Here is an 8,189-nt window from a genome sequence, read left to right as displayed (position 1 = left end):
GACTAATTTCACTCAGCTTAGTAACTACACTTTTGATCAAACTTAAAAAAGTATATTCAAGGTCAGTGTTTTTGTTTTCAAAGTACACTCCTCCACCCACTCCCATTAGCTATAAGAAAATAAGAGATGCTTCCAAAAATCCCTTTACTGAGAAAATGCCTAAGTAAAAACTTCTATGAGGATGATGTCAAGTTGATCCAAAAGTAGTGAAGAATTATGGTTTGATGCCCTTCCTACATACAGCTTCGTCACTGGTCAGGATTGAGGGTTCACATTAAGAAAGGTTTCTTTCTTATGCTCTCAATATGATAAAAATGTTTGGTGGTATTTAGGAAGCTTCAACCTGCATTTGAAGCAAAATAACTTGTAAGAGCAATAAAAGAAATGTTATTTCACAACTGTTGCAATATAGGAAAAAATAAGTCAGTGAGAAATATGAACACCATACGATGGCCTGGTTGGCTTCTTGCCCCTTTTTTGTTGTTGTTCAGTGCCGCCAAGTCTTGCACCTTTAAGACCACTTAATTTGAAGTTATAAACTCAGCCTCACCCCTTACTCAGGGACCAAACTGTCTGAGACAGGGCAAACCTGGTTTTAATTCTAAGACAATTTTGAATTCTTAAATGTTAAAGCTGGAAGGGATTTTAAAGAGATGGATATCCAAACTAATATTCACTGAGGACTGAATTCAATCCAATCATTTTATAGACTATTAACCTGAGGTTCAAAAAATAAAATAAGTTGATCAAAGTAACCCAGCTAGTTGGATGTCTTCTGATTCTAAATTTAAAGTTTTCACTTTTTTTTTTTTTTCCTTTTGGATACCATTCTGATATTGTTATTGTCTAATAACTGGTTGTGCCTTTTTCTCCTGTCCAAGTTCTCAAACAGCTAAAATATTAACTGATACTAGCGATTAGGATTGCTGATCATAAATCCTTTTTTCTCAAAAATTGGTTTGGGCTGGCTCCAATCTCATGTGCCCAAGTGCCCAAACCTTAAAGAGATGGATATTCAAACTAATATTCAGTGAGGACTGAATTCAATCCAATTAACCTGAGGTTCAAAAAATAACCAAATCTTAAACTCACCTTTTTCCTGTGGTGAGTCACTGGCTTTTACCAGACCCAAGGGTCAGCCTGAATTTGCCGACTTCCTTGATCTGACCTATCTTGTTGCCACCTGACCCTGGTCTCTGGTATCTCCTGTCAACTTCACTTGGTCACCCAGGTTACCATACCCTAATTGAAAAGGTGACATCACAGGGAATGCCCATGTACAGGGATTCTGTATTCTTTAGGGTCTGTCTTCTGTTCTAACTGCAGAAGAAGAAGGAAACCAGAGACCCAAATACTTCTGTAAGAGACTACATAGATAGTGAAGTAATTTCCTGGAAACACTAAGAGTTCTGAGGAGTGTTCAGAAGGCCAAAGCTCGTAATGCTTTAAGTACTTATATAAGAAATGTATGGAGGTTTCTGACTCAAAAGCTGCAAATAATTTGAAGCTTTTTTTCTTTTTCTTTTAAATGACCAATACCTGGACTATTTTAAATGTCTGGAAGAAAAAATTTTTGTTGTTGTTGTTAAGTCCTGTCACATCAGTTCCCACTCATAACAACCCTGTATAGGGTTTCTGAGGAGTGGATGTGGGTTTGAACTGCCTTTTGCTTAGCAGTCCAGTGCTTATCCTACAGCACCACAAATAAAGTTAAGTAGGAAGAGGACTGTTACATGGTAGGTCAAGTTGATTAGCAACTAATAATAGTAAAGGTAGAGTTCAAGCTTCCATAAAAGTCCTACACCAAGGTATTTCTGGAATTAACTGCTTCTTAAATATCAGGAATATCTTGTTCTGAGCCTTTAACAGCATTTATGTATGGGGAGTGTGACATCACACTGCCGAGGCAAGTTGACTCAAGTTTGAATCCTGACACTATCACTCACTACTAACTGTGCACATTTTATTTATTAACAAATATTTACATTGCATTAACATATCTGCTGCATAACACCTCTTTCAAGTGTTAAAGAGCAAAGATGCTACTTTGAGAACTAAGGTGCACCTGACCCAAGCCTTAGTAGATTTGATTGCCTTATAGTCATGTGAAAGTTGGACAGTGAATAAGGACTATAGAAGAATTGATGCATTTGAATAATGGTTGTGGCAAAGAATATTGAAAGTACTCTAGACAGGCAGAAAAACAAAACATCTGTCTTGGAAGAGATACAGCCAGAGTGCTCCTTAGAAGGGAAGATGGTGAGACTTTGTCTCTTATGCTTTAGACCTGCTGTCAAGAAGGACTAGTCCCTGGAGGAGGAAATCATGCTTTGTAAAGTGAAGTGTCAATGAAAAAGAGGAATACCCTCAATCAAATGCATTGATGTAGTGGCTACAACAATGGGCTCAGGCATAACAATTGTGAGGATGGTGCAGCACTGGGCAGTGTTTTGTTCTGCCGCACATAGGGTCACTATGAGTCAGAACCAAGCTAAACAATAACAACATTACTAATATTGACAGGGCCCCTGGGTGGCACCAACAGCTAAATACTTGACTATTAGCTAAAAGGTTGCTGTTTCAAACCCAGATGCATCCAAGAAGACAAATCTGGCGATGTGCTTCCAAAAGGTGACAGCTTTGAAAATCCTATGAAGTAATTTTATTCTGCACACATAGGAGGGAGCATCGAGAGTCTGAATCAGCTCAGCGGCGATTGACAATGGCAACAATCTTAGCTGATTCTGTGTTAGGCAATGTGGATACAGAGTTAAATCACAGACACTGGTGTAGGCTTTGTGGTTATTTAGAGTTTTTCAGAGTTCCTGGATTAGTGCGGAGATGGAGAAACTATGGGTCCCAGGCAAAATCTGGCTCTAGCCTTGTTTTATATAGTCTTCAATCTAAAAGTGATGTTTGCATTGTTAAGTGGTTAAAAAATCAATTAAAGAAGAATAATATGTTGTGACACATGAACATTATATGAAATTCAAATTTCACTGTCTATAAATAAGGTTTTATTGGAAAAAAGGATAAAGATAGTTACGTTCAAGTGTTTATATGCAGAGAGAAAGATCATACCGTCTCAATGGCAGTTGCTTTTGTACTACAACAGCAGAGTTGAGTAGTTAAGAAGGAGACCATAGTCCTGCACAACTTAAAATGTATACTTTCTGGTCCTTTACAGAAAATGTTTGCTGTTCTAGGTGTTAGTTGCACTGACTCCCAACTCATGGTGACCCCCAATTCATGGCAACCCCATGCACAAGTGAACAAAATGTTACCATGTCTTGCACTATCTCCATGATGAGTTGCAGATGAGACTGTTGTGATCCACAGGGTTTTCACTGGCTGATTTTCAGAAGTAGATTACTAGGCCTTTCTTTCTCTGGCTTTAGTAGAACCTATAATTACAGGAGCTCTGGTAGTGTAGTGGTTATGAATCGGCCTGTGAGCCTCAAGGTCAGCAGTGTGAAACTACCAGCAGTTCTGCAGGAGAAAGGTGAGGCGGTCTGCTCCCGTAAAGATTTACAGTCTCAGAAACCCTGTGTAGGGTTGCTATGAGTCGGAACAGACTCCACAGCACGTAACAACGACAACAAGAATTACAGTACAATTGATTAGTGTTTTATAAGAAGATATTTGAGTCGGAACAGACTCCACAGCACGTAACAACGACAACAAGAATTACAGTACAATTGATTAGTGTTTTATAAGAAGATATTTAACCCAGACTTGGAAAGTGAAAGAAATCTCCTTGGAGAATGAGGCACCTGAGCTGAGTCCCAAAAGACATAAGTAAGTTAAGGGAGAAGGGGTGAAGTATAGCAGAAAACATACCACACACCCCCAAAATGAGCATGAAAAAAAATCCCTCACAAAAATTGCTCACAGAAAAGAAAACCCATTGTCATAAATGTGCACAAGTTGCTGGGCCTGGGCGCTCAGACCATAGTCTCTGGGGGCACAGTGGCCAATTAGCATAAAATGGAATACAAAGATGGTAGTCTATATCCTACTTTGGTGAGTAATATATGAGATCTTGAAAACTCAGAAGCAGCTATCTAAGGTCTCTCCATGAGCAGAAGAGATAAGAGTGATAAAAGTTGAAGAAGCTTGGAATCAATTAGTGCAATGGACTAATGGAGCATGTGAACATCAGCCTTCATGACTCTGAGATCAGAAAAACTACATGGTGCCTGGCTGCCATTAACAACTTGCTATGAAAGCAATTACATTAAAAGGTCTCAAACAGAATGGGAAAAAAATATGGAACAAAATTCAAAATTATTTATTTAAAAAGACTGGGTTTACCAGTCAGAAAGAGACTGGAGGAACCCAAGACTATGGTCCTTGGTCACTCTTCGGATCTGGAATAGAACTCACTCTCGTGGCCCAAGTTTCAACCAAGCGGTGGATAACTTTGTGCGGGACAACAACACTAGTAAAATATGCTCACCATGTTCTGTTCAACCGTTAAAGATCAAAAGGGCAATATTTACCTAAGGACAAAGATCAGAAGGGCTGGGGAAGATGATGGAATGAAAATAGGATAACTGTTGTTATATTAGATGAAACAAAGAGTATGATTTGTTGACTGTAAAGCCGATGATCTTCTCTGTAAACCTTAATTCACAATTAAAAAAAAGTTTCAAAAACAAATAAAAAGAAAAATGTACACATGGAAAAAATTTCACACGGAAAAATACACACATAAAAAAATTCTGGTATAATATATAAGATTCTGGTTAGGGTTCAGCTTAGTGTTAAGTTTCAGGTTATAATTAGCATTTGGGTTAGGATTCGAGTTTGTTATTGTTGTTAAATGCTGTGTAGTGAGTTCAGACGCAGTGACCCTGTATAGGGTTTCTGAGGAGTAGCTGGTGAGTTTAAATCACCAACCTTGCGGTTCAAACCAACCTTTCAATCCAGTGCATTATCCTGCAACACCACACTAAGACTCTGATAGTGAGAAATTTTGATGTTCATATTTTGCTATGTGAGCATTTTTCCACGTGGATATTTTTTCATGTATGCATTTTTCTTGTTTCCATATATGACTGGGTTTTTTTCTGTATACAGTTTTCATGCGGACTTTTTTGTATATGTGTATGTGTGTGTGTGTGTGTGTGTATATTTCATAGAACTGTGTTATGTGGTCATTACGAGTTGGAGTCATCTCAATGGCAGTGGGTTAAGCAAGGATATCAGGGTTAGAGGTTAGGTTAGAGAAGACAGACTGACTGGGAAAATATTTTTAAAGTAGATCTCTGGGACTTGGTTACAGAAGGGGAAGAGAGGGAGGGATGAGAAAGACCACTCAGGTTTTTGATCTAGCAGTATTGGTAGATGAATGATGAGGCTATTTAAGGTGACAGGGAACCAGGATTGAGGAGGGATAGGTTTGGTTTGATATATATATATATATATCCATTTGAACTAGTGGGTTAAGTGTTGGGCTGCTAACCATAAGGTTGGTGGTTCAAACCTACCAGTTGCTTTCTGAGGAAGAAAGATGAGGCTGTTTGCTCTAGTAAAAAATTACATTCTCAGATACCCAAAGAAACAGTTCTCCTCTGTCCGATAGGGCTGTTGTGAATTAGAATCAATTCGACAGTGAGTTTTGTTTTGGTGGGACATTTGAGTGGAGATGTCCAGCCAGCCACTGGATATGCATGTCTGAAGCTCAGGGAGGAACCTGTACTGGAGCTAATAGTGAAGATTTAGAAATCAGGGTCTCTAAGAGTCAGAATTGACTTGATGGCAATGGGTTATGGATAGCAAAGAAGAAGAAAACCTTGTGATTTTTCATTCTGCCACTTACCGTGTGTAACATCTCTAAATCTGATTTGCTTCCCTGTAAAAGTGGCAGTAATAATTACACTAGCCTCAAAGTACACACATGGAATAATTACACTAGTAATAATTACACTAGCCTCGAAGTGCACACATGGAATAATCATACTTGTTGAGATTAGATGAGATAAGGCAGTTAAATATAACTGAGTACAGTTATGTTGTTATTGTTATATGTCACTGAGTAGGTTCCAACTCATAGGATCCCTATATAGGATTGTTGAGGAAAGGCTGGTTTGTTTGAACCAGTGGCCTTGCAGTACAAACTGACCTTGCAATCCAGCACATTATCCTGCAGCACCACACCAGGACTCCAATACAGTTATAGTTGGTATATAATAATTGCTTGATAATATTAGCTATTATTACAGAAACTTCATCATTGTTTATTCTAAGTCCTGTCAAATTGCTTCTGCCTCATAGTGGCCCTGTATAGGGTTTCTGAGAAGCAGCTGGTGGGTTTGAACCACCAACCTTATTGTTAGCAGCTCAGTGCTTATCCTACAGCACCACATCATTAGTAATTGCTTATATGTGAAAATGTAAGCCTTGGGAGCACATAAAATTCAAAGACAAAACCCTAAGGAAACTTTGAATGGTATATTAAACTTATTACACTATTGTTGGTTCACTATAAGTCAGCAATATTGTAATCTTCTCAGTATAGTCATGAACATGAAATGATATGAAGCAAATAAAGTGCTATGGAACAATGTAAAAGTAGAACAGGATAAAGTGGATTGGGATTGCTAGTGGGGATGGGAAGCAGATTGTAGTTTTACAGGAGATAGTTAGGGTAGGCTGTGTTGCAGACTGTGTGTAGATTATACAGGCCGCAGGCTCTGAGGAACAAATGAGGCCACTGGCAGTCATGAAAAATTGTTTTTAATCTTAGTATTCGGTTATGTTTATAATTAAATGCAGACATGAGCCCTTATTATCCACAGAGAAATATTAGAAATTCCTAAAGCCCAGACTGTAAAGGTTGCAAGGTCAAGCCTTCCTCCAAAGGATTAACTAAAAATATCTTAGACAAAGTAATGAATGAAGTAATGAATGCCCAAATTAGTGAGCTTGAAGAGAAATCTCTCATTACAAGTACGCTAGAAGAACAATTAGAAAAAAAAGAAAATATGAAGAGAAAGCCTAAGAGTTATGTGGAACACCATGAAGAGGAAGAAAACTTAGGGTGATCAGAATTCCAGAACAGAAAGAGAAAAGCACAGAGAAAACAGTCAACAAGTTGTTGGAAGATAACTTACCTGACTTTAAGGAAGATGAGAAGCATATAAGAAGCTGAACGAATCTCAAACAGGGTAGATCCCCAAAGAAAATCACCAAGTCATATCATAACCAAACTTTCCAAAATCAAAGAAAAGGGAAGAATCCTGAGATCAGTTAAGGAAAAACAGAAAGTTACCTACAAAGGAAAACCAATAAGACTAACCTTGAATTTCTCAGCAGTAACTATATAAGCAAGAAGGCAATGGAATGATATATACAAAATCTGAAAGAAAAAGATTGTCAATCAAGAATCATATACCCAGCAAAGCTGTCCCTCAAATACAAAAACGAAATTAGGACATTTCCTGATAAATAGAAACTAAAGGCATTTGTAATGACCAGATCAACTTTACAAAAAATGCTAAAGGGTGTTCTTTGGACTGAAAACCAACAACAGCAGACAACAACCTGAGATTACCATACATGACATCATCAACCAGAAATCAATCCAGATATAGAAGTATTTAAGGTAGAACAAACCTACAAGACCCAAAATAGGGAAACAGAGATGTCAGTGTATAGTGGAGCAAAAATAGGGTTCAATGTAGGTACAGAACTTCCAAATGGCAAAGAAGTCAAGATTTCAAAATAAAGCAAGCTGTAAACCATGATGCAGGACTGGGCAGTGTTTTGTTCGCTGTATATAGGCTCACTAATGAGTTGAAATCTACTACATGACATACCTAACAACAAACACTACAGCAACAGCTATTTGGAAAATCCAATAATATTTATAAACTAAAGTTAGTTCTAAATAGCCCACAGGTCATATAAAAAATCAAAAGGAAAATAAGTTATTTTTCACTGAATGATAATGAAAATACAGCAAGTTAAAATGTTTTGGATGCAGTTAAAGAATTACTTAGGGGGAAATTTATGGCACTGATTTATGGCATTCATCATAAAAAATAATATTTCAAGACTTATCTTGAAGTATAATGCTATCTGTGATAGGATAATATCTATATGCCTGCTGGGGACAGCATACGCAGACCCTGGGTTGATCAGTGGCAGCCCCATTGAACCACCTCTGAATATAATCAGTTTAA

This window comes from Chrysochloris asiatica, unplaced genomic scaffold (assembly GCF_000296735.1).
Source record: "Chrysochloris asiatica unplaced genomic scaffold, ChrAsi1.0 scaffold00288, whole genome shotgun sequence".
NCBI classification, from domain to species: domain Eukaryota; kingdom Metazoa; phylum Chordata; class Mammalia; order Afrosoricida; family Chrysochloridae; genus Chrysochloris; species Chrysochloris asiatica.
This window is presented reverse-complemented; position numbering follows the sequence as displayed.